We start from the raw sequence: 27,847 nt of genomic DNA, 5'->3' as shown, positions 1-27,847 counted from the left end.
TGCTTGTTATATACATACTGGCGATTGGTGTAAACATCATTGGCGGGTTTGAGTACGCTGTAAGTCCCTTGTCTAGCAGTAAGACATATTCCTATGTCATGTAATTCAAATGCTCCTCCGTGGGCTGGCAGCACTGGTTGTGCCACCCACGGAGGTAGTACTTCAAATGTTACACAGGTTTGCCATGGCAGGGTCTGTATGTAGTGGTTACTGTTACTCGGCTTGGCATTTAACCCCTTCGCTGCTCATGACGAGCTCAGCTCGTCATGAGGCACGGTTGAGCTGTGCTTATGACGAGCTGAGCTCGTCATGAAGAATGGGAAATCATGGAATGCAACACCGGGGGAGAATACCTTTAGCATTGAAGGTGTTAAAAAGCTACTTGTCAAGGTTCTGAATGTCTCTCGCTACATTTAAGTACTCCCTGGGGGCAGGGTGCAGTGTCGGGAAGAGGTAGGGCATGTTCGCGGGTGCACTACGTGCACTGGTAGTGGCACTGGGTGATGTGTTTGGTACAGTAGGGTCACCTTCTCGCATTGGATTGACATGAGGGATCAGTGAAAGGCTATTGAGATGTATTTCCTATGTGTAGAAGAGTAGCAGTATAGTGTTTGATATCGATGAGTTACTAATAGCAAATACTCTCCGGTGGTGTGAGTGGATTGGACATTACTAATGTGGAAATCCCTTTTTGGGAAAGTGGGCATTTCTGTCCTCATGGCTCTGTGTGCCTGCCAGCCTGTCTCCAGTACACATCTGGGTGCTGGGGCACAGCTACATCTGTCAATTCCTGATAAACAGCCATAAATTAGGGGCTCAAGTGAAACTGCAAACCTCTGACTTTGAGGGACCTTCTTGGGACAGATACATGGGGGTGGAATTGACACCTGCATTCCAAGTGGCAGTGTCTTGGCCCCACTAAAGATATTGATCAAGCCTACTGGTGTAGGATGGCAGACAGGACACAATTTAGAGAGGGCCCATGCATTTCAAAGGTGGCCTTTTGAGCTGATCTCGTCTTCAAAGGACATTGTGTGTATAATTACTGGGGCTCTGCCCTCAGGAGATAGAGACGTTTTTAGGATTGGAACCATACTATCCTGGTTTTACGCTGGGTCATTGGCAAGAGTAACTATTTGGGCAGGAGGGATTTCAACTGGATTATCCACAGGCTTGTGGTGGCCTTGGGCTTGTTGTGCCTCAGGAAGGGGACTATCACTTGGTGGATTTTGCAGGGAAGTTGCTGGCCTGCAGCTAATTGCCAACTGTCACAGCCCCCATCCCTAAGCTCTCTCCAAGGGCCGGCTGGCTGGCCGGATGTCCATGAGATCCCAGGGGCAGAAAGGATCTCCTCGTTTTCACAAAATGTTAAGGATAGCACAGGGTGCTGCGGAATTGGGTGGAAGTAATCGTCTGTTGGCACAGGGACTGTCCTGAGTGTGCTCATAAAGATCAGCAGCCCACCTGGGGTTACATCATGTGAGGAGTTTGAGGAGTGAGGGGGACGTTTGCTGAGTCCAAGGGATCAGTGCTTGCAACCAGAAACCTGTGCTAGCTTGCACTCCATAGCGTGTGTTGTCCGAGCCCTTTGCTGAGTCCGCGGGCCCTGAGCTGGCAGCCTAGACTGACTCCAACCTCCAGATTGGGAGGATGACAGGGCATGACATTGCGGCCTCCATCTGAGGCCGCTGGCTCCCTCTCCCCAGACTTATGCCACAAGATACTTTTTTGTGGGGAATATCTGGACTGGACCCGAGGGGTCTTGTTGCGCCTTGTGAGCAACCACGACTGGCTGCCTGGAGCAACTGCAGCTCGCAACTCCACCGGAGGGGAAACATTTTTCCAATTGGGATGTGTGCCAGCTTCTGGTGTCACAGTTTTTGCGTCTGGGGGGATAGTGATCTACACTCGTGAATGATACACATCGCCAGTAGGGGCAACGTGCATCATTGGCTGGTGCCGTTTAAGTGACAGAAGGTCTGGGTCATGAGGCGTAGTCGAAACCTGTGATTTCTTGTCCATTGCAACTGGATGCGATATTGGGAAGTCGGGTTTTATAAATACCTTTGAATAATGTATATATGATTATGCCATTTTGCTGCTAATGGGAGAGTTCTACAATTGCATATAACTGTAAAGTATTTATCCAATATGTATGTTGTGCTGATTTTAATGTGTGTTTAATACATAAAGCAGTGTTTTATACATACAGTGTGCAGACTTTTCGTAGAGTACGCAGTGTGTTGCGTGGGTGGTGTTGTGCCAATACAATACACTTTAACACTGAGGATAGGTGGGACTGCTCTGTGCTAAGCTACCCAAGGGTGAGCACCGGCTATTGGACAAGTGTATCGTACTCATCCTATCTAGGACAGTGGATTATGGCTGCCTCTATGCATCCCAGCTAGCTACAAACCACAGAGTCTAACAGTCACCAGTAGGAGGCATTAGTGGATTCACACACAAAGCGGGAAAATACCGTTTCCAGGCTTGGTTCAGGGAGCAATTAAAACACATATGGATCATTTGTGCTCTGACTATATCATGCAACATATGTATCCTCAAATGTAATACACCACAGCTGTCTTCGATTATAAGTGTCTGTAAGGAACAACACATGGGCTCTATCAAAACATCTGGATGTATTTCAAGACATCTGGCAGCCCTAAATTATCAGCTTGGAAAGGTCTTACAAAGAACACAATAACCACAGATTGGGCTGATAATGTAGGCCCCATTGCCATATAGCAGTCTTTGTATTATGTTGTGTAATAACTTTTTTCAATTGTTTTGCAGCTCAGACATCAGTTGTGATGCAAATTCATTCTTTGATATCAGTTACTAGTAGCAACAGTTTTGTGGATTTAAGAGTACGCTTTCAAACAATTCATTGGAGAAATTAGTTGTGCATGCCTATTTTTATTTTTTTAACATTTTCTATGTTAGTGTGTAAGCACATTTGACTATGGTCAATGAAACAAACATTAAAATTAGGATTGAAATGTTTGTGCAACCAAGTGAATAGCTGAATGGGAGAGTTGATTGGCATTTTTAGCTTAATTTTGGATGTCTTTGCTTGTCCTGGGCAAAATATTACTGTAATTCATGAAACATAATGACAATTAACTGTTTTGACCAGTTTGCATGATCGTGCTACAATCAGGGGTGAAAAAGATTCTGAAAACAAACAAAAATATAAAAAATTGGAGTCTGAAGTATCATAATATTATAGTGACTCTTCTTAGGGTGAAGAAATGTAATCGTGAAATTAAGAAAAATCAAACTGTATAAATGTACATAGAGGGAACACATTACAAATACTCACAACAACTTACATTAAATAGAGATGGAAGATATTTAATTGTTTGGGGTCAGCTTTAAATCAACACGTTTGTCTATAAAGATGACATTAAACAAAATAATTGTTTTTCTTACCATGTCAGGTGAATGACTTATCAATACGTTTACAAGAATCTATTTATGAAACGAGAAAAACATTGATAATGTTCGCTTCACCTTTTGTGTTATAGTTATTTACATATAATCTGTAATTTTAATATGATTGTACAACTTTGTTTGTGGCAAATGTCTCTAAATTAAAATTGTTTTTCAAGCCCTCCCCACTTTTGGTGCAGAAACTGCATTTGTAAAACTGTTGCAGGCTGTTCACACTTCTTCAGACAAACTGCTGCTCGTTGCCTGAATTCAGAGACTATGTTCCACTCTCAGGCCATTTTCTGTTTCTGCAGTTGCCTTTAGAACTCAATGCATGACGTTATGCATGCTATAGAGATACATTTTAACTTGCACAGGCAGGAAAATACCTGCTGTCGCATTACATTAAATCAGGCCCCTTTCAATACCATAGAGTGCCTCAGTTTGGTATTTTGGTATTACAGAAGAGGCCTGCATGTAATACCTAATACTTGCCCATTGTTGCAGTTGCTGCAGTTTCAAAAGATGAGTCATGCACAGTGGAGTCACAAGCCTTTTAAGGAGTTTCCTGTGCCCGTGCACCTTCTCCCATTCCAGAAACCTGCATATGGGGAATTTAGCCACTGGGGGCGCTCTTATTGTTTGACACCCGACAGGAGTTGAACATTATTGTTCTGCCGTGAAGGGTCCTCATTGGGCGAGGAGGGTCCCAAGGGCAAACCAGTAGTATGCAGCCTATAAGAGCGATCAGGGCGACACGCTTCCTGTCACGGGCTGTTAGCGGGGCCTTTGGAGTCCAGCGTGATTGGCCTCAGCCAGGCACTGGACCCACCCTGATGGGTCTCACTAGGCCTCCCTTGAGGGGTTGTTGAATAAACAGAACATTCATAGGCATGTGTTCATCAAGATTTGGGAGTAGGCAAGGGTGAGCCTCCCTCCAAGTATGGGCGCTCCTCAGCCATGTTTTTAAGCGCTATGGTGGCTCATCCAAAGATTTTCACAAGCAGCCGATGGATTCACTTTCCCTCGTGTGGAAGGATCTAAACATGGTGCAGCTGTGCTTATGTTACATATAATAGCTGCTGCACTGTGGAGATGTTGGCCATACAGGGACCACAGTGTGATTGTGTGATCTTTGCCTTGCTTATGCTTTCACTTCCATCAAGTTGGACCTGACACATGTGACATTATCACTTGGTAGTGAGTAATGGCAGCGTATCCATTTGTGACTTAGCGATGCCCTATCATGGCTGCAGACCAACTCATTGTGCATGCCCCCTTTGTGCAGGAGTGCTAATACATAACATCATTCACTCATGAGTGAGTTTCTTCATGTAATAATTATGCATTTATATATTTATTTTCAGTGATGCATCACCAATTACAGTGTGGCATCCTGAAATTAATATTATGATTGAGTTACACAGTTAAATGGTATGTGCATTACTGGTACCCAGTATGCGTGCTGTGCAGTGGGGCACACAGGCAAAGCAGGAAAAGTTTGAAGAAATTAAAATATTACTCCGACTTAATGAAGGCCTTGAGGAAGCGTTACTATTTGGCACAAAGCCGGCCTACCATTGTTAGTAGGTAGGGATTTGCATCAAAATCTATAGGTGGTAGCATGTGATCGCCCATGTACCACACACATTCCTTGCCCAATGAGGCCCCACCTATGCAAAGTAGCACAAAGTGCTGTCTGCATTACTACATAGCTAAATTACAGTGCAAATAAAGTTAAGCGCTGGAAAGTAAATGCTGCATCAACACTCTGCACCAGTTTGGATCACTTCTTCAACTTTGCACTGACACAATGTTTAGAAATCTGCCAAAAAGTGTATCTTACTGCATTGGTACTTGCACTAAGAAACTACTGCAGCATTGACGTTAGCACTGATAAACTGTTGCAAAAAAACAAAAAACATTTTTGGGGAAAATTTGCTAGTGCTATTATTAGTGCAAACTTGCACTCCACCAGAACAATTTTTGGTAATGTGGCTAGTGTGTTCATTCTATGGACCACTTTATTTTCAGTTGAAGCGCACAGCTCTCTACTGAAGGGATAACGTTTTCTAGACTGCCTATGTATGTGACAATGGCTGATACATCCTTAGTCTGGGTTGTGTCTTTGGTCTGGTGTATAACCATAATGAAGTTCATAAACCAGAAGCTCCTATTGCAAATATATACAGTATTAACCAATCAGCATTTGTAAAATGCAGCACTGTCACCCCTGGTGGTATCTGGGCGCTGGGGGGGTGTGAGGTCTCCATTGAAAGCCAGGACTTGAGGAAACAACGGGAAGAGGGAAGAAATGAGCAGAAAGGCAAAGCAGAGGGCAGAAAAACGAGCAGAAAAGGCTAAACAAAGGGCAGAAAAACGAGCAGAAAGGCAAAACAGCGCAGAAGAGGGCAAACAGAGGGCAAAAAAAACAAGCAGAAAAGGCAAAACAGAGGGCAGAAAAATGAGCAGAAAGGCAAAAGAGGACAGAAAAACAAGCAGAAAGGCAACAAAGAGGGCAGAAAAATAGCAGAAAGATAGGCAAAACAGAAGGCAGAAGAATGAGCAGAAAGGCAAAACAGAGAGCAGAAAAACAAGCAAAAAAAGGCAAAACAGAGGACAGAAAACAAGCAGAAAAGGCAAAACAGAGCAAGAAACGAGTAGAGGATGGATACACAGAGGGTAACAGGTAAACAGGCAGCAGATGGTAGTAGATTGCGAGCAAGCTGGACAGGAGAACTGTTGCTGCTGGAGCTGGTACAAGGACCTGCTCATTTTGGCCCACCCTTTATGTTTATGTGACCATAAAAGGATTTGACATGCGAATCCGGAGAACGACTCCCAAGTAAAAAAATGAAAATAATAGAAAGTACTCACATGGGTCACAAAGTCTAAGCTTCCCGGCCTGGCCCATGACCTCGGAAGCTACAAACCCGTGCAGCCAGAGGCTGTATTTCACTTCCCCTAAGTTTTGAAAAGAGGACAAGGGATCAGTAGAAAACCATACTCCCCCCTCTTTACCATTGGTATTATCATTGACTTTTTCTTATTCAACAATTCGTCTCTATGTGCTCCCTGTAAGTAAACCTACTTGCTGACCTTTATTTCTCTTAGTAAAGCTTTGATATTATTCATCATGTCAATCGTGATGAGTTATGTGATGTCTCCTATGATGTCATTAATGATGTCATTTGTAATGTTATGTATAAGGTCATGTTTGATATCACGCACAATGCATTGAAGGGGAGTTAACATGCTGATTTTGCTGTTTTTTTATGTTTTCAATTACAATAATGGCAGCCTTTTAACTTAAGGTTTTTGAGGGAATTATTATGTGCTTATATAATAGTCACTAGTTACTGATTAGAGAAAAAACTCAATACTTTTTTTAAATGCTGACAGTACTTTTATGAGGTTCTGTTATGATATTAAAGGACACGTTCCTGCAAGGTCCATGTATTTATGCCCACTGTGCGAACTGGGCATGGCCTCTGGGCACAAGGAGTGCAACCAGCCCACTTGCCACAATAGCTGTCAGCCGTGCTTAGCAAGGTATATGCACAGGGCCTGCCCTTTTGCCATTCCCTCTGCCACATGCCCATATGGCTATAACAAAAGACTCAAGAAAGAGAGGAAGAGGCCCTGAAGCCAAGTTACACCCTTGCGAGACCTTAACACTAGTTTGTTGGAGTGTGCCACAGCACTGTTTATTTGGCTATACAGTACATAACGATTAAGTATGAGTATTCATATGACAAACATCGAAAGACTTGTATTTATTGTTTAAATTGCTTGTAGGATAACATAGCACTTTGTGCACTTCCCACGCCCCTCTAGATCCTATAAAAACCTAACTCACTGTCTGGCCACCTACTATACCACCACTCTATTTACATTTCTTTCCCACACCCTTGTTCATATACATTTTTTTACCTGGCGTCCAGCCATCTTCCCACAACACCCTGTGGGCTTTCCAGTCTGACACACTTCCCCATACGACAAAAATGACTTGGCATCCAGCCACCATCACTCACCACCCTCTGTGCATTCCTGCCCACTCCTACCTAAAGCCATGCCCCACATTCTCACATTGAGAGGGAGGAGCCAGCATGGTACTGACAGCCGCTGTGAGATCCACGCGTCAGCGCAGAAAGCTATTCCTACCATCGGAGGTCCACAAAGACCTGCCGCTGAGAGGGGGTGTAAGTATGTGACACATGAGCACCAAGTCCCTCCCTCTGCCTCCCTGGTGGCTCTAGTGGCCCAAGGAAGGTGAGGGACCAACATCAGTGACCGCATGGGCTTCAGGGCCTCGCGTGCCACTGCTCCAACGTCAAAGCTGCTGCTGTGACACCAGGTCAGGGTGTAAATAGCCTTCCAAACCCTTTGTATTCCATACCTCCATGACTATGGTTGCCTGGTAAGGAAGTGCTGATGGGGAGTTTGCATGAATAGCAGAACACCAATATTTGAGTTTTTACCCATCGCAAAGCACAAAGCTATGACTATGTTAAAAAAAAATAGGATGTCCTACTGTGAGAACCAAGACATCTTGAAGCCCTTCTCATTGCCTCATTGCCTCATTGAGAACTAGAACCATTGCCACTCATGACACAGTCATCGCTTGGTTACACAACAGCGCGTTGCGTGCTATTGTTCTTTTCCTGACCCTCTCCAGCACTCAGCTTGTTTGTTTCTGCCTTTTGGCAGACACTCAAAGCAGTCTGTTAAACAATGTGACATTATTCAAGGACTGTTCCTCACTCGCTCATCGAGTCACGTACCACGCATGCCGTGCGGCCACAAACGAGAGGTCCGGCGGTAAGAAACACACAGGGGGCTTCTGAGGTAGAACCACCTTTGCTACACTGGGTCATCCATCATGAAAGTGTAGGTGAGAATCAGACACCCGAACCTCCATGGATCCAGTCTTAACACACCTGTTGTATCCCTGATCATTAGGTATAAAATTAGCGACACGGTTCAGCATCGTTAGCCTGGCTGCACTATATTATAGGCATGCAGGATCTGTGGAAGATGCCCTACTTGTCCCACTGATTCACAAAACAAATGCTGATAGGACGACTATAGACTGATACTTCCTGTGTTGGCTTCCTGCAGTGATAAGGGGCCAAATCAGGCAGCACAGGGCAGGAAATGCGTTCAGAAGGAATTTCCGGTCTATAGCCCTCTCCTTCATTATTCATTATCCTTCTTAAAGGTGCCCAGCCTCTTTGTTTCAGGTCTTAAGGTAAGCCACGGATGTTGCTGTTGCTAAAATGGAGCAACACGTGTGTTTGCCCATTTGTCCTGTGCCCACTGGCGTCGCGTGCCAACGGAAGACAAGCCAAGGAGCTTTCCTCCGTGTACTCTCTGCTGCGGGAGGCCCTGGCGGCGCACGTGCGTGCCCTGCCCCTGTTATCTCGGCAGACATACCCAGGCATTTCTATTGTCCTGAGAGAGCGTATCTCACTTTGTCCTAGAAACCAATGCACTTCCTGTTATGGTATGCGGTCTCGTGACTGATTCGCCAGTCACTCTCTGCAGAAAGAAAACACGCTGACTGTAACAGATGGGTGCTTTCGGAGCAAACGGGACACGAGCCCAGCCCCGTGTGTGCTGGCCCCAGAGCACAGGGCCATGGTTCATGCTGTGCCAGACTCGAACGCAGCACTCGTGTCATAAAATGGCAGGACTGAAAGTAACTGTCGGATTAAAGTAGGAAACCTTACACTCAAAAACTCTGATACCATCCATCCATCCTTCCAGCCTTCCATCCATCCACCCATCATCCACCCACACATCCATCCATCCATCCATCCATCATCCATCCATCATCCATCCATCCTTCCATCCACCCATCCATCCTTCCATCCATCCATCCATCCATCCACCCACCCACCCACCCGTCCTTCAACCCATCATCTATCCATTCATGTATCCATTCATCCATCTATCCACCCGTGGCACAGTATGAGGATATACATGTTCTTATTCACAACTTGCTTTAATTGAAGAAATATAGGGGCATATTATCAAGGGGATTTGTCTCCGCTTTTTTGGCTTTAAAAGTCAAGAAAGCGGAGATAAAATTATCACCCTATTACCTAGCTGTCGCTAACACCAGTTAGCGACAGCTAGTAGGAGATAGCGACCATCTTGGGCCCCACTTTGCATGTCAGAAATATTTATCACTAATGACATGCAAAGTGGGCGTGCCAAGATGTTAGCGACTGGAAACAGTGGGTAACATCGCTATCTCCTATCACCAACTTTTGGAGATATTCACGCTAAGCGCGAATATCTCCAAAAGCTAACACCTGCCCTGAGCAGTTCTTAGCCATGTTATCCAATGGGAGGTGGATAACATGGCTAAGAGCATTAGCTCGGTAATGCATGAATATCGCTAACTTTTCAGCGATATTCATGCATTTCGGCCGCTTTTTATCGCTTAGGAGATTAACCTTGATAATATCAAGGCTCCTAAGCGATAAAAATCGTCGCTACACGGCGATAAAATTATTGCCGCTAAGCCAACCTAGCGATAATTATCGCTAGTTGTTGGTAATATGCCCCATAGTTAGTTGGTCGAGCTACATTTACAACCACATTGTATAATAATGGTGGGATGAAGATAAGCAATGTGAGGAGTAGTTTTATAGGACTAAATGCATTCTTATTCCCAGTACTCATAGAATGCATAAAATGTCCAGAAATGTTCTTATTTAAGGGGTGCAAAATGCGATGCAGGGTGCGCTACGAAATTCGTTTTATTTATGAAATTGTTTACTTACCTTCAAAAATTATCCATACTCCAGTTTTTAGCACCCCCCACCCTGCCCCTTCCCCGCCCCGCCTCTCCGCCCCACCGAAACTCCCCCCACGGGCCGTGGCTGTAAGGAAGGTGAGGAGTTAAATCCAACACCTTCTACCCCCTGCAACAAGCCTTTTGCATTGCAACAACATGATGGGTAATGGCATGTGTTGTAACGCAAGCGTTGTAACAGTTGTTTCCCCTGAGAAAGTAATGCTACTGCCACAGGGAATAGTACTATGTGCCACCAGGTATAGTAATATGTGCCACACGATATAGTACTATGTGCCGCCGGGTATACTACTATGTACCCCCGGCTATAGTACTATGTGCCACAGGGAATAGTACTATGTGCCTCATGGTATAGTACTATGTGCCACCGGGTATAGTATTATGTGCTACAGGGAATAGTACTATGTGCTACCGGGTATAGGACTATCTGCCACCGGGTATAGTACTATGTGCCACAGGGAATAGTACTATGTGCCACAGGGAATGGTGCTATGAGCCACCGGGTATAAGACAATTTGCTACCTGGTATAGTACTATGTACCACCTGGTATAGTACTATGTGCCACACAGAATAATACTATGAGCCACCGGGTCTAAGACTATGTGCTACCAGGTATAGTACTATGTGCCACTGGGTATAGTATTATGTGCCACAGGGAATCATACTATGTGCTACCAGGTGTAGAACTATAGGCCACCAGTTATAGTACTATGTGCCACAAGAAATAGTACTATATGCTACCAGGTATAGAACTATATGCCACCAGTTATAGCACTATGTGCCACAGGGAATATTACTATGTGCCACAGGGAACAGTACTATGGGCCATTGGGTCTAAGATATGTGCTACCAGGTATAGTACTATGTGCCACCGGGTATAGTACTATGTGCCACACGGTATAGCACTATGTGCCACCGGGTATAGTACTATGTGCCACAAGGAATAGTACTATGTGTCACCAGGTATAGAACTATATGCCACCAGTTATAGTACTAGGTGCCACAAGAAATAGTACTTTGTTCTATTGTGTATAGTACTATGTGTCACAAGGTATAGTATTGTTTGACACCGGGTCAGTGTGCCAGTCTACGCATTTTTGTGTCTCCCTCAAAAACATAGCTTTTTTCTGGTTTTGAGCAGGGGCGGCTCTAGGCTCATTGCGGCCCTGGGCAGGAAGCGTAGGTAGGAGGCCCCATAAGAGGGGGTCTGGGCGGGGCGGAGCGCGGAGGCCAGTGAAGGGGGGGGGGGGTTCAGGGTGTTTGGAAGTAGAACAGAGCCGGAGGGCGCCACGCAAATATGTATCCATCCTCAGAGGATTATTATATTAAGGATATATATTGGCGTGGTGGCCCCTGGGGTTTGGTGGCCCTGTGCAGGTGCACAGCTTGCACATGCCTAAGGCCGCCCCTGTTTTGAGTGACCCCATGTCAGAAAGTTTATTGTGTTTAATTGTTTGGCATCACATGGGCTTAAAATAACAGAACATGGATAATACAATTTACAGTCAGTTGCTCCTACGATAAGGCCCGTAAAATGTCTTGATCTGGGGCACAAAAATCCTAAAGATGACGCTGGATCGGTAACGTTTTCCCCTGGCTTTACAATGCTTTTGTTTTAGAATCACGGTTTTAGCTGTATTTCTGAAATAATGTTGTCTTTCTTGTTTGTGTATGGGGGTATTCAATGGCAGTTTAATGTCTTTCTGTGCTGCTCGTATTCCTCTTCATGTTGTTGGTTAGTAATAGCTAGCTATAGCTCAGCACAGACCATTTACGCCCAGCTTCGCATAGGTAAACTGGCACTTTTGTGTACGTTTACGTTTTGTTTGATATTCACAATCTACGAGTTCATGGCGAGTTTACGACTGTGTAAACTGAAAATGGGGGGTTCTTGGCCCCCCCGCCCGCATGGCGGCGCGGCGACCGCCTCCTCCTCCGTGCCTCTCGGTGGTGGGGCGTGCCCTCCTGGGCGCACCCCACCACCGATTGGTTGGCGCCCTCCCTGACCCGGATGTCATAGTAGGACTTCCGGGTCAGGGGGGCGGGCCGCAAGAGGGGCTGGGTGGGGGAGGCGTAGCCGCAAAGCCACTCCGGGCCCCTTGGGAATAAAGAAGCGGGGAGCGCCCAGGAGACCCTCTTGTTCCCTGGACGCTTCCCCAATTTGTTATTTTGATATCTTAATAAATACGGCCGGGGGGTCGTGCGACCTCCCGCCTTCCAAAGATAACCATATTTCATGTTCATGTGTCCAGGGGTTGGTGTGGGCAGTTGGGGAGGGGGCGGCAGCCAGTCGCTGACCATGTCCGCACTCGGTGCATAAAAGATATCTCTCTCCTATCTTTTTATGTGTGGAGTTTTCCATCCCTACTGCGGAATTTCCACAGTCGTAAAGTTGCTGTGAACTCATAGTTTGTGAATAGCCAAAAAAACATTAAGTTTCCACAAAAGTTTAAGTTTATCTTTCAGAATCAGGTCGGAGGTGTTGAGAAATATGTTTTGAATGGCTAGAGACATTAGTATTTGTTTGAATGTGCAGGTTTAGTCAGCTGATTAAAGGCATCTATTTTTAATGTTAGCCACTGCTTTATTGGGCCTTGAATGGTCAGGCATTTTATTCGTGCAGAGGGGCCATTTTATTAACTACACCAGAGATCTACAATTGTTTGTTGGGAATTAGTCGCAAAGCTGATACGAATAGAGGAAACAGGACTAAAACACCCTGTACAAATACTAAATAGACAGTCGTGTTCAATAAATAATTCCAGACTTATAGGTGTCTCATATGGGAAGTGGTTTCCTTTGTCTTGTCTGATTTCAGCAACTACCTTCCAAACTACTCATCACATCAGCAGAAGCCAAACTTCAAACAGTCAGCCCTCAGCCTGAACAGGAGCCACACAACAGAAGCCAGATGTTTCGAGTGCTGGACACACTCAGCTGGGGAAAAAACGCATAGGCTTCTTTCAGACAAAAAATATGTGGAAAGTAAATTTAGCGGCACCAAGACAACATTAATGGAAGAAAATGAATCAGATAAAATTATTTTTAATAAAAGTAATAAGAAGAAAAATTGAATGATTAAAATGACAGCAAATGGGGCCTAGGGGCCATGATTATAATATTTTTTTTGAAAAAGCAAAACAGTTTTCATAGAACACAATGGGCAATGTGAAAGTCAGTGTTTGTCAATGGGTGACCGAATCCTAGGTGTCTTTTCGGGTTGATCGCGGTGAAGCATGGGTCAGGCATAGCCTAGATTCTGACTTGGTGTTCAGGAGGGCAAAATCCTTCAGCGTTGCAAAGTCAGAACACCGTGGTCCCACCGAAGCCTTGAATTTTGGTGGCAAGAGTTCAGAGAGCTAACATTTTGAAAACTATAGCCACCAAAATCCTCTTGCTGCTGGGGCCTCTTTGCTGCTTCTCTTTACAGTTGGACGTTATCGCTTTTATGGAACTAAATTCCTCAAGCAAGGCTAGACTCTATGGCCCTCTGGAAGGGCTCCCATAGGTCAGATATGTGGTTTCTGCAGCCTCAAACTTCATTACAAAATGTTAGATGTGGAACAAATTATTTAATCTTGCCTGCTGCTTTCTTGAATAGCATAGGCACCTTGGCCATGTTCTCTAGAATTTTATAAATCCAATTTTCTCCAAAAGTTCAATACGTTTTTACTCTATTCTCCAAATGGCCAACACTTTAAGAGTTGTGCTAAGGAACCCACACAAAATATCCAAGGGCAAGACACCCTTCTCTATCCGTTCTTCCTCAGAGCCACAGCCAACAGTACGACTATGCTTGTTGATTCCTCCTTTGAAAGTGCAGTTGTGTCTTTGATTTACCCGGGGGCTGCAAAAGATCACTGTCCCTCACCCTTTTAAAAATACCCCCATACCTTGGGAGCAAGGGAAAGGAAAATCCAGGCCCTGTCCTTGACAACAGAGAGTAAGAATACTTTCCCTTCATCTTCTTCAAGTTCAGAAGTGTTCTGAATCTCTGAACATGTGTTACAGTGCCCACTAAGCAGTGCTTGGTAAAGTCAGTGGTGTAACACAGACCCCGCCCCCCCTGCAGTGCGGGTGGGCTCCCAAGCTCCAAGGTGGCCCTCAGCACAGAACTCCTGCCTGAGAGCTCCTCATTTAGTCCAAAGGGGCCCCCTCAAGTTTCGTTACCCAATGCCTCTTCAGTCTATCGAATAACTTACTCATGGTTTTTCCTCTCCAACTTGAAATCTCAGTTGGTCACCCTCGCTTCAGTAAGGAGTCAATGTGTCTTGAGAAAGACCTACATCAATGGATGTCTTCCACCAGGGGCTGGTCTTTGGAACGTGATGGTGGTGCCACGTCATCCTGATGTCTTTTGAGATGAACGCCCCTAGTTCATCCTGTTTTTTCTCACAGGCGCACAGTTCTCCCAACAGAAACTTTCTGTAGATATAATTCCAGCTTTTATAGGCCAAAGTTCTGGGTTCACAGGAAGACCAAACAACGCACATCCAGTAGCTCATGTGGCTGAAATGTACAACTTTATCAGAAATCATATTTATGACAAGGGTGCCACAACTATATGCCCCTCAATTAATGCATTTTGCACCTTCCTGCTAAAGGAAATGGTGTGGACCAGGGCATCTAATACTATATCTTAAATGGTGTCAGTCAGAATCAGAAAACGATTGCCTTTCAGGATAAAGTAGAGTTTAAAATCTTCTCCAGATATTTAGATGTATGTCCGGTTAAGCATATATAAGTAATATATATAAGTAATATGCTCATTGAATATAGACCTGCTCCTGTTCCCCACGTTTATGTTTTTAGTGACAAAGAACTTCATATGTTCCCTTCAAGCCACCTCCATATGAAATAATCACTCTATATCTGGTCATCTCCTTCATATGTCTGCTTTAGAAGAACTTGCCTTTGTAGGGAAATGACTACCCGTCAACTCCCATCACCTGTTTTTATTTTATTTGGGTAATTGGTTTGCAGATCGCTAAACCAAATAATTAGGTTAATAAAATGCAGTATAAACATGAGCAACATATTATTACACAACACAACAAATCAATCACAACGCTCATTTTCACAGTGATGGTAATTTTCAAATGTGTAACAGAAGCAAAACATCTTAAGGATCATTTATATAAAAACCATAAAATGATTATTTCAAAAAGTTTGAAAACTAAGGGTCTAATGTACTAAGCCCTTTTGTGGGCACTTGGGGCCCGATGTAGGTAATAGTGAAATAGCGAATTTTAAATACCGAATTTTACCGATTCGGTATTTAGAAATCGGTATTTCAGATGTAGGTAAGAATTCGGTAAAAAATACTGAATCCTTAATATTCGTTATTACCAAATCGGTAATTGAGATTTGGTAATAACGAATACCTACCCATTCATGCCTATGGGCTAGGAATGAATGTGAAGACATTCGGTATTACCGATTCGGTATTACCGAATGGGTAATACCGGGAGGTATTTCAAGGGTGCCACGGTGTCCAAAGGACATCCTGTTGCACCCCTGAAATGTGCATCTGTGCACATTTGGCAGACATGCATGCCCTAAAGGCATGGATGTGTGCCACATGGCACATCAAAAAAAGAAGGAAAGTGCTTTTCTAAAGGAATTCAGTAATTACCACCAACTTGAAGTTGGTGGTAATTACCAATTCCTTAAGGCCCAAAGGCACTATTTTATGTGCTTTCTACATTGCATTTAAGGAATCAGTATTACCGAACCCTTAAATGCAAGGCCAATAAGGAATCGGTATTAAGGAATCAGTATTTACCAATTCCTTATTACCGATTCCTTTCCTATATCACGAATGCCTAAATACCGGTCGGTAACGGTGAAATTTACCGAATTTCACTGTTACTGACCGGTATGTGGGCCAACTACATTGGCCCCAAAATTTGCAATTCACACAAGGACAGACTCAGGGACTGCAACAAAGGACACATTGCAAGTCAGAAATACGTTTTTGACTTACAAAATGCCCTCTGTGGCTGTTTGCAATCCCGTATGAGAAGGGGGTGTGGAAGAGGCAACCCCCGTTTACTGAATTACCATGAAACGTATCGTAGGGTTGAAACCACAATTTTGGTTGCACACTATTGATTTGGTGCTGACTCCCTCAAAGGATGTAATTTCTTTTATGGGACAGCTTCCGCCTTATTAATGTGTGCATTTGTCATGTAGGAAGCGGAAGTGACTGCAAAGCATTCATTGTGCAGAAAAACACTGACTGCGTTGCAACCCCAGTACATCATAAAGCTAACCCATAACTTGATCCCAACATTATTAAAAACATGTCTTTTTTGCACATTCATCAAAACACAGAACATTTTGAAATGCCTTACAATTTCCTATTTCTTTCTAAACTATGACATAACAATCTGGACACACGCTTGTACTTTGGCTCATCAAGCCCTTCTCTATTGTCATCTAAACCAATGATAATCTTTTGTAAAATGGCGCACATGCATTATCTACACTTTCAAGAGCTGTGTTGTTCTACAAAAGAACACTTTCAAACTATTATATTTGTAACATCCTGCTTCTGCTACCTATGTGTAGCATCTGAGTCTAAATAAATCCAATATACACAATAACACCAGAATCACGACATGACCTTCTTGAAATATACCTTACTCGCTATGGATTTTATTAAGCTTTAATTTGGCTTTGCGGTCAGGGAGTAAGTTAGCTTAGTGCTGTACTGTACGATTTAGCTATCTGTGGTAAAACACATAGGAAATACATGTTTCTTTATATTAGCATATTTTATCCACACGAGTGAAGGGTAGCAGTTCCTTCCATTGGTAGGCTAACAGTGGTCACTGATTGCACATATTGTTAAGATTTTCATGGTAAGAATATTACTTGAACTAAGGGAGATGATTTCAGTAAGTGAACAGAGACCTTTGAATAGTCAAAGCATTGTTAGGCTTGGGAATCTAATGGACCACTAAGAAAGATGCCCCCATTTCTAGGTGTCCCATAAATTATGAAAAACAATTCACAGCTTCTACCTAATTCCTCGGAATTTAAGGCTTTGAAACCACTGCTATTGTTGCACTAACAATTGCCAAACAACCAAAGGCTAATTAACAAAGGTTTGGGAACATTTGAGAGCATTACTCCATGTGTAGGTAATCCTAAAAAATGGAGAAAACCATTTTATGTATATCTAACGCTTCCTTTTAGGTACCCACTACTTGTTTTTGCTTATTTACATACCTTGCCCACACTGACACAAGCAAATTATAAAACAAATTTACTTTGTACACATTTCCAAATTGAAAGTAAGATACATTCTAGTTTCCCTCCAGTGACACTTTGAAGGGGAAGCAGTTTCTCAGGTAGAAACAAATACCAAATGAATCACATCACTTTCCTCAGATTTCCCAAGGTATAATTCCTGTTATAGTCAAATCTTGTGTGGCAACTTCTAGGTGTTTTGGTTAAGAAATTGATTGACCTGTCAGGAACAGTAGAGGAGAGAGAGGGAGAGATAAAACTGATCATTTATTTTCTACCAACTTCAGAAAATTACTCCCTTCCCTTCTCAAGAACTTACTTGGACTGCCTCAGTGGCAAGGGGCATACTTTGTTTATTATACACACTGTTTAAATAGTCATTCATGCATTATCTCATTAGGAGGGTGCTAGAAGTAATTAAAAGTGACAAAGGGCCTCATTTAGTGTTTGCAGTGAACTCCAGAGTGTAAACCCTGCACTTAAGTTCTGAATGTACTATGCTTTACCTTCTGATTTAGCATTTTGAAGTGAATATGGGGAACTACAGAAGCAAACTTTCTAATTACAAATGTTATATGGGTAGTGGTAAATGGCAGCGAAAAGAAACATGCAATCAAGTACAATTTGTGCCCAGTTAGCAAAAGAAACAAAATGCAAAAATATGTTTAAACATTTTACTCAGTTTCACACTTTACACCTTACAGTAAGCAACAAAATGATCAAGAACAAAAAAGGTGACAATGGACATTCTTGTTGGGTCCCTCTGTGGATAGGAAATGGATCTGATAGGTAACCGCCACAATTAACTTGGGCTGTGCAAAGCCATCTGACTTTAGCTACAAAGTCCTCACCCAACCACACCCACCACAGTGTTTTAAACATATAGCTCCACTCAATTTGATCGAACGTGTTCTCGGCATCCAGGGATAAGGCTAGGGTATCTATCATCTTAAAAGTCTTTCGGAAGCCAAAGATAAGTCAGGGTTCTCATATGTTTATGCAAGGTTCTATCTGGCACAAGGCTCACCTGTATGGAGTGAATGAGCGTCGGCATGACTTTTTTAGAAAGGAGGCCAATATGCTAGCAAGAATTTGAATGTCTACGTTGAACAGGGAATTTGGTTCGTAACTCTTGCTTTGTAGATAATCTTTCCCTGTTTTTGTAAAACTGCGATTAAGGCCCTATTAGAGAACGGTGATATAGTACCAGACTGCACTGCTCCCTTGAATACCTCATATAGTAGGTACCCCTTATCTGGCCTGGTCCGTCTGTGAAACTCCCTAGGAAAACCATCTTCACCCTGCACCTTGGTGTATGGGAGAGTGGAAGTGGATATGGTTTGGGAGATTTCGTTCTTGGTGATTTCCCCCTAGAAGGGCTCTAACTTCTGCTTTGAGGTCAAAATCAGCGAAGAATTGCTCCTCTCTGCCCCCATCCTCCGTCAATTCTGGGCCATACAGGGTCTGGTAGTATCATGATTCATTTTCAAAGTCAAGTGACACTGATTATTACAAACAATAATGCTGCCTGTTGAAGGATTCCTCAAAACTTTGTTAGTGAGTCTAGAATAATGCAAAGTGTATTACTGTGCTTTGATTGGCACAGGTCTGTCAGTGCGTTGTTGCTATAAAGATGAACTCTGGCTTCGACTGTCATCCTGAGTTGAGAGGTCCACCTCACAATCTGTTACACGCCTTCTTACTAGCTCTTGGACGTTTTCTGGAGTGTGTTGAAACAACAGTTCTTCTGATGCAATTCCTGTTTGTATTAAGAACAAAACACTGCACATTCTTTCACAAGATCTACAGAAGCTATTGTCGCCCAGACTGCTGTCCTTAAGCTTAACACAAGTGCCCGGCTCCGCTACAAAAAAACATGTTGTTCCTCTTTGATGACCCGATGCTCAAGGACATCTGAGAAACTCACAATGAATCCCAGGACGACTCCTGGAGAAAGTTACCATTCAGAGACTGCAGGTATCACTTACTACTGTAAGGTATATGCCAAAAGGATTATCACAGAGTAAAAACCGTGCACACATAATATTGATGCAATGTGCATTTGCACAGTTATTTCTTTTCTCTGTGTGGGATGGACGTCCTCTTCTGTACCATTAGGTTTGGAGGTGGAATATTCTCACCCAATCTACACACAAACTCCATTTTACAACAGAAGTACAATTGCATGCATTGAAAGGATGGAAACACGGCTGGATCATTCTATCAGCCATTTCTGGGGTGGTGGAGTCAGGAGTCAGGAGTGAGGGTGAGACTGAAGCAATTGTAGAGAGTGAGAGAAAGAGCAAGAGCAAGAGAGAGGGTTTTGTTCACTTATCTTAAGCATAGGTGCCCATAAATCTCTGTTATCAATGGGGCCACAAGTAGTGCATATTTACCGATGGGGAGCAGGACATCCCCCCTGGATAACAACAGCAGCATGCATGCACTCCAATGGGACTGAGCCACAAATGGAAAATATGCTTGCAAATGTATTTACACTGACGGTCATGGCCTTAAGTGGGCTGGTTCCTGCCGGTGCTCAGCACCTGCAGTTCTAAAAAGCAGATACTGAGAAGGGTCCCTATCGGGATCTGCATTTTTGCCCTTGCCTGAAAAAAGAATCTCAAATCTGCCGCAGTGCCACCCTTCAATACTTTTAGGTAACTTCAAAGAGACTCGTTATGGTTCGTTCAGTGTCATCATTTCAAAACTGAAGCCTTTTCAGTGTACTATACAGCAAAGTCATAGTTGTTGCTTATTTGACTTAGGCTACTAACAACCATTGACAAAGCCAATACTTCTGGTATATATATATATATATATATATATATATATATATATATATATATATATATATATATATATATATATATATATATATATATATATATATATATATATATATATATATATGGATGCAATGACAGAAGCAGCAAAATATCAGTATTGCAGGCACATATTATTGAACAACGTTCCACTTTAACTTCAGGAATTTTGGCCTTAGATGCTGAGAAAGCTTTTGATAAAATTAATTAGCAATTTTTATTTCATACCTTATCATCATTTAATTTTGGAGAATTCCACTGACGTCCAAGAGAGCAGAATGGATCAAAGATTGATAGAAGTGGTCAATGGCCAAGAGTTCACCAGAAAAGGACTAGACCACACTGGGGGCCAGATGTACTAGCGTATGTTGGTGGTTCCATCCTGTTGGGTTTTAGACCCGTTTGCGACCGCAAAAATCATGTGGCCCATGTACTAATCCTATTTTGCAAGTCGCAAATCAATTTGCGATTTGCAAAATAGGATTAGCAACTTGCTATTAGGAAGGGGCGTTCCAAGGACATCCCTACCTAATAGCTAGTCCATAACCCATGTATGACTGTTTTGCAACCGCAATTGTGGTTGCAAAACAGTTGCAGTTTACCACCTTTCGCAGAAGGATGGTAGAACACTCACAAAGAAGAAGTGGTCACCAGGGACCACTGCCTGACCTTAAAAAATGAAATTGAAAAGTTTAATTTATATTTTTTAAATGCATCCTGTTTTCCTTTAAGGAAAACTGGCTGTATTTTTTAAAAAACTGTTTTATTTAAAAGTATCCCAGACGTGGTGGTCTGCTGACCCCAGCAGGCCACCATCCCTGGGAGTGCTAGCCATTCCCAATCGGGTCGCAAATTAATATGCATGAGGCATGCAATTTGCATCCCCATTGGGACTCGAAAACATTGTCTCAGACACTGTTGTGCATTCCAATTTGCGAGTCACAAATTGTGAGTCGCAAATGCGACGCAATTTGCGACTCGCAAATTGGGAGGTCGTACATCTGTCCCTGGATGCTTTAACAAATGATTCAATTGGGGTCTCTATATTCACTCTATTGCTCCTGATACTTGAAGTCTGTTGTTGTATCTTTATCAGACATAAACATTTCTTCAGAAACTATGCTATGTGGAAGAATCGACCACTGTGTCTTCAGAATATCAGAACGTGCTCAGGTGTCAATAGGGAGCGGGCCTTCTGCATCAATTTACAACATATTGGTGACGTCTGAGACAACGTCTGTGCTGTGTTGTAATGAAAATGGTGCAAACAAATGAAAAAAGTGAAAACGGGGTGAAACATAGTTGTTTTTAAAATGACAATATTTTGGTATGTAATTAAACACATCTCACTACTCCTGTTATCAATGCCAATGCCAAAGAGGTTTGACCTTCAATTTCAAAAGATAGTCACTTCTGAATTCACCACTTTTGATGATATTAGTGTTAAGAAAATATAAAGACTTTGCTCAATAAGAAGGCTTTTGAAAAAAATTATAATAAAAAGTATTGTAATATTTGGAATGAAGTGTATTTTTATTTAGTAATTTAAAAAAATATGTTCCATAAAAACATCCTCTGTTAGATTGCCCTCATGATACAAAAGGTGTTCAATAAGGAACAAACAGCCATATACATCAAAAGGAATGTGTATGTAGCCAGCCCTCTTCCATACTCCGGATGGACTAATCCAGCACAGGGCAAAGTAATTCTGCACACTCAGGTGGAAATGTACTGTCTCATAAATATCAAACTGTGCAGTTGCACAAACAGGGATAGTGCCTCACTAGGGACAAAAGACACCTATCTCTCCATCCTCTTTGCAAAGCACTCACATTCAAACCTTTGCCCATTAAAGGTGCCATTGTGTTAACGAGGTCATAATACATCTCAAATGCCTAGCTTAGATCATAACAACTTTCTAGAATGCCAAATGCTCCTGAGTGTTAGAGATGCAGGACTGGAAGAGGAGAAATTGTTTGCCCTCTACACTGTATGCCCCCTTTAAAGGGCATGGTCAGTCCAGCCGTTCTCCAATTAGGGTTCTGGTAGAACTCATGTTGATGCAAAGCTTGGAAATATGTCCTTGTGAGCTAACATCAAGTCGCTTCCCTACCTCTTAGCCTTGCGGCTTGCATTGAGTAACAATGTGTGCATGGAGTTCCAAAATGTAGTTTTGCACAGTCCAATGCTTGTTTATGTGTTCCAAAATTAAACTGCCTTTGCGTTGCCTTGCGATGGATTGGAAAGGCATTGGAACTTAGTTCAAGTGGCCCACAATGTTTGAATGTAACATGATAAAGAAATGTTCCTATGTCCTTGATTAACTGCTGGGTTCTTTGTATATTTTACATGTTTGCGATGGCCCTGTTGCATGTTTAAATTGTGAAGTGTTCCGCGACTTGGCTCTTAGTTTAGGTCTTGGGCCAAATGAAAACACTGGGGACTCACTCTGGCTTGGCTCAGCCTTCAAATGCTTTGGCTTTCAAATATCTACTGTCCAGGTGTTGTATCTGTCTGGTCATGAGCCAGACTGCTGGCGGGTCCGGTACCATCAGTGGCAGTTGGCAGCCTCTGCCACACCTTCATCCTTCCTACCAAAAGCCTGGTTCCAACTCGGGAAGAAGATTTATACCTCAGTGGAGTCAGGGGAAAAAGAGGGAAGGAAGTGGTCCTCACCACCAGCCGACAGGTGGCAGCACCTCTCTGTTGCCCTTTGTTTCAGCCCCCCTCTTGAAACATGGCTGGCTTGCCAGAAAACTGTAGTGTCACCTATTGATACTAGGCAGCGCAGGCATGCATGCTGACATCAGCCAATGGCAAGGGCGAGTACCGGCCTTGGTACTTGTAAACCTCACGCTGTACTAATTTAGATAATAGCATATACTAGCGCCTTGGTATGAATTCTAACGCCAGAAAACCTCCTGTTTGAGGAACTATAAATCCTGCTTCTCCCCGTCTACATGAGTAGTGACTGCAGGGAGTTGACTTTGAAAAAAGTGGGCAGTCAATGGGAGTGATCAAGGACATGCAATGCTAATTAGAGTCTCACCCAACATCTCACACCATTTAGCAATTCACAAACATTCAGAAGATCACCTTGCATTCATCTCATTTAACCCACTTCTATGAAATAATGAGCTGGAACAAAAATGCTAATCTACTGCTTTTGATCAATGCCCGATGTTTTATGTACTAACATATTCTGTCCTGCTAAATTATAGCTGGACTAAGGATTGCTTCTGTCATTGACTAAGTAAAATATTTCCACCTTCCACTCCCGGAAGCGAAGACTCATGCTGTGCTGATATATATAATCTGCACCCCCTGCTTGTGGGGACATAGATGGTATTTTGCTTTTGGGGAACCTAGTTTGGGAAAAAGTGGCTTGGACAGTGCAGAGCAAGGATGCCATGAGCACTAAGACAAGAATAAGCAAAATGGCCTCCCTTTCTCATTGTTTGGTAGGTTTGGTAGGGAACATCAGTCATAATTGGGTGCAGTGTGCCTCCCAGTGTCACTGTACATGCTGCTACGACTCTGGGCTTGGATATGGTTCACCTATGAAAAAGGAAGTCACTTTTTACTATCAATCAGTTCACATTTGATTCCTTTGACACATTGGGGTCTATTCACGAAAATATTCTGGAGTACTTAACCTGTTCCGCACAGCGCGAATTTTCACGCTGTGTGGACACTTTATTGAGTGGTCGGAGTTCGGACGGCCCCCGGCCGTCCTCCTCACACACTCACTGTGAGAAGTTAGCCTGGCATATGTTGTCCACTATTCTAGTGGGCACCTTGCACCAGTCTAAACGACCCTTATGGTGATGGTTGTAAAGTCAACCTTATAGACAAGCTATCCTAGGGTTAGCATGGACAAGCAGTCTTAGGCTAAAACTTCAGAGAGCATGTGAAGCCAGCTGTTTTACCATATATAATCCCTTGAATACCAAATGAAAGGACACCATACAAGGTATATATCCAATATATATGCATTTATTACTAACACAACCCCTCTGCACTCTTTATGAGTTCAGAGTTCAAGATACGTTACAAGTTACTCATTAAGCATACTATAAGTTGCACAAATACAATTCTGCCCTAGGGGCCTCAAGAACCATATACTAAGTAAGTGGTATAAGAGCCACTTCAGGAAAAGTGAATAGGCCTAGGGCCTAGGGAATTGCTGGGGCGACACTACAGGAAAAAAGGTTTGGAAGTAGGAGACCTACGGGAGATGCATACAGTGTGGGAACACAGACGCAAGTTACCAATGTCTTACAATGGAGAACGAAAAAGTCACAAAGTTACTGATTAGGGACACTTCCGGGTGGACTACTGTGAAACCCCTTTAAACTAGGACACTTGGATAGTCAATACCCACGGGAGCACCGGAGTACTCGAGTTACCTCACCCAGGGAAGCCGGGTGCATAGGTGTCTTTTCGTGTCGGGTTTCATCGATGCTTTCAATGGAGACCTGCAAAAGAAGTGCTGCAGGTGGCCGAAGGAAGAGTGTCCGGGTGGATCCAAGGGTGGATCAAGGAGCTGAAGCACCTGAAAGCAGAGGGGACAGAGTCTGGGTCACTAGCCAGTGACCAGGATGGAACCAGGTGATGTTGCGATGAAAACAGGTGAAGAGGTGAAGCTTGTCTCTGCAGCCAGGAGGCGTCAACGATGACCAGAAGCTGGAGTCGAGCTGCCCACAAAGGCTCTAGTTGACTGCGGTGTCAGTATCTGGATTGGACCCAACAAGCCTTGGTAACCACAACCCACGCAGGAAATGAATATTCGCTTCAGGTCAGACCAGCAAAGTCTGAGGCGCTTCTCTTTTGGAAGGAAGCTGGAGCAAGCCCAGAGCAACCAGGCAAGCATTGAAAATTAAAAGGATCGTCTTCAGGGGGCTCACTAGCAAATGGGCTAGCAACCGGGAAGACGCGTCGAGCTGAAATGCAGGAGCGGGCCCTACGCGGCACTTGTGGAGTGTGGAGGGCTGAGCTCTGGTGCAGATGTTGCTCGGGTCTAGGGCTTCTCGTGCCCCAATGCACAACTGCGAGTTACCTCAGGAGTCGATGCAGTTAGCAATTTGCAGGATGTCCAGGGAGTCTGGTCCCACGTCTCTCATGTCCGCCACGGGTCTCAACTTTGCTAAGGATGTGGGTCGGAGTCCAAGAAGTCTGGAGGTCCAGTCCTGAGTAGCCGAGTCGTCGGGTTCCATCGGGAACATCGACAAAGCAAACCGGCAAGTTACTGGTGGTGCCTGTTTGAACAGGGTGGTCACTCCTTGACCACAAGGGAGATCTTCATCAGTCTTCTAGTCAGCATAGAATGTTGAAGTCCAAGAGTTGCATTTCATAGTTTCTTTCAAGGGTAATCTGATGTCTCTAGACACAGCTCCTAACTTTATACCAAACTAAGGGGCTGGATTACCTGCTAGGTCCCTCCTGTGGGTGGACCCTAAGAAGGGGGTGGTTACACCCCTTTCTCTTTGTCCAGTTTCACTCCAGAGCTGGGGCTGGAGTGCCCCAGCAACTGGTTTGAACCGGGCTATGCATGGAGCACCTTGTGTGCCCCAGGCAGTGTCTCATTTTGCAGCCCTCCTTGCCCCAATACACTAAAAGCCTGTCTGGGGAGGTGCTAGCACCTCGCAAGGCAGGAAACCTATTGTCCAGGTCTCCCCTGCCGGAGTTTCATCCAGCAGCAGGAGGTCAGACGCGTGTATGTGGCAGCAGCATCCTTTTTGTGATGCTGAGGCTCTGTTTAACTTTAACCGGGTAAAGCAGTAACCAACATGTCTTCTCCCTCTAGAAGGGTGAAATGCTACCCCCGCTACCAGAATTGGCGGGGCGTAGTATTCCAAAGCGTTTGACACATCACGCGACATGTTTTGATAAAGCCAAACCAAAGTTAGCATTTAACCGCGAGGATTATAATGCACTTAAGAGTATATGGTATGGCTATATCATAGAACAGCTATAAGGACATGGTTCCGAAAGCTGCAGAGGGGCTCAGCTCATGCTAGGGCACCCTCTCACATAAAACCAAGCACTCTGCCTCCAGGATTGTTAATGCCTGCCATGGGAGTGACTTTTAGGTACATATGTGTCTATATATAAGGGTAGATATAGGTATACTATATCTAAGCAATGGGTGATTACACCACCTTGCCCATGCTGAGTGATCAGCCTGTGGTGTCAGTTTGGATGGCCAGCCAGGGATGGCATAATACATGCTGCAGCCCCTGGTAGGCCTTGGATGCACCTATGCCCTGGGTACCTATGGTACACTATACAGGGGCTCACAAAGGTGACCCAATACCCAATCAGGTATGTACCTAAAGTACATGGTATCAATTTAGAGAGAGAACAGCTGGGCTGTGGGTCTGATTAGCAGGCCCACAACCACACTAAAGTCGAAAAACCAGAAAATCACAGCAAAAAGTGGGGGTGACCATATTAAGCAGACCCTACTCTCCTACACCCACCGTGACGTCGGATGGCCAGGGACCGTCCGAAGCACACAAGGGGTTAAAGTAGTACTCCTGTGGCACTCCTGTGCCACTCTCTTATAGGTCTTTGCTATTTGCCTCCAACACAACTAATAGGAATACAAGGGGAATAAAAGGTGAATACTGACATGCAATTAATACAAATTTAAAAAAGCTGTGCCCTCTTTGACTACTAGGGAGTTGGATGTTTTGTGTCGATTGAAAGGGGTGAAAGTATACCTCAAGTACTCCCGTAGTATATTTCCTTTATTCCCTCACTATGTGATGCTAAGGAAATTCCATTGCAAAGGTTCAATTTAGGAAGAAAGCAAAACAGAGATGTACAAAAATAGACTTCCATGCAGTGTCTAGGGTGCCACTTGACCACTTTTCTACTGGCACCACCGGTATTTCCCCGCTGGTACAAAAAAAGCAAAATCATCTTAGGCTGGTATTTTTAGCTCTTACCTGTACATACTTCAAAGAGTAAATATAAACACAAACTACTTTTAAAATGTGCTCCAGAGCTGTGTTAACGATCCTTGACTAATAGTTAAAGTAAACCAAGGGATAAAAGTAATGTTACAAATGAGCACATACGGTTTTGTCAAAATCATATTTAGTATCATGTTTGTGCCTTTGTAGACTCTTAAAACAACAACACATGTTCGGTATTTTTTCTTGGAAAGGAGGCGACCCCAGCAGAGTCACTATATCATAGTAATGTTTATTTTGCAGCGACTCCTTTAACTGGAATTAATTTGTCATGTCGTTACCTAACATCTGCAAAATAGCTTGCATACTCCTCGCCTGGAATTCAAATCAGACTGTTTAGTCTACGTGGGCCGAAAATGGGCGCGGCCCCTTTAACGCTCTTTGCAACAGTTGGACGCAGCTTGTCAGGTGAAGGTTAATTGCTCTCCCGTTGAAGCAGCTCTGTGCCCAGATGGGTTATCAGGCCTCAGCACTCGCGACAATATTAATCTCGTTTCCGGCACGACTTCCTTTTCCCTCAACA

The 27,847-nt window shown here is 43.7% G+C and overlaps 1 protein-coding gene across 4 annotated transcripts in view; it reads left to right on the top strand.

Moving 5' to 3' along the window:
* Nucleotides 1-27,847, top strand: part of ERG (ETS transcription factor ERG) — a 454,845-nt gene that overhangs the window by 258,448 nt on the left and 168,550 nt on the right. The window lies entirely within an intron of this gene.

Source organism: Lissotriton vulgaris, chromosome 8, assembly GCF_964263255.1.
Source record: "Lissotriton vulgaris chromosome 8, aLisVul1.2, whole genome shotgun sequence".
In the NCBI taxonomy this organism is placed as follows: domain Eukaryota; kingdom Metazoa; phylum Chordata; class Amphibia; order Caudata; family Salamandridae; genus Lissotriton; species Lissotriton vulgaris.
This window is presented reverse-complemented; position numbering and strand designations above follow the sequence as displayed.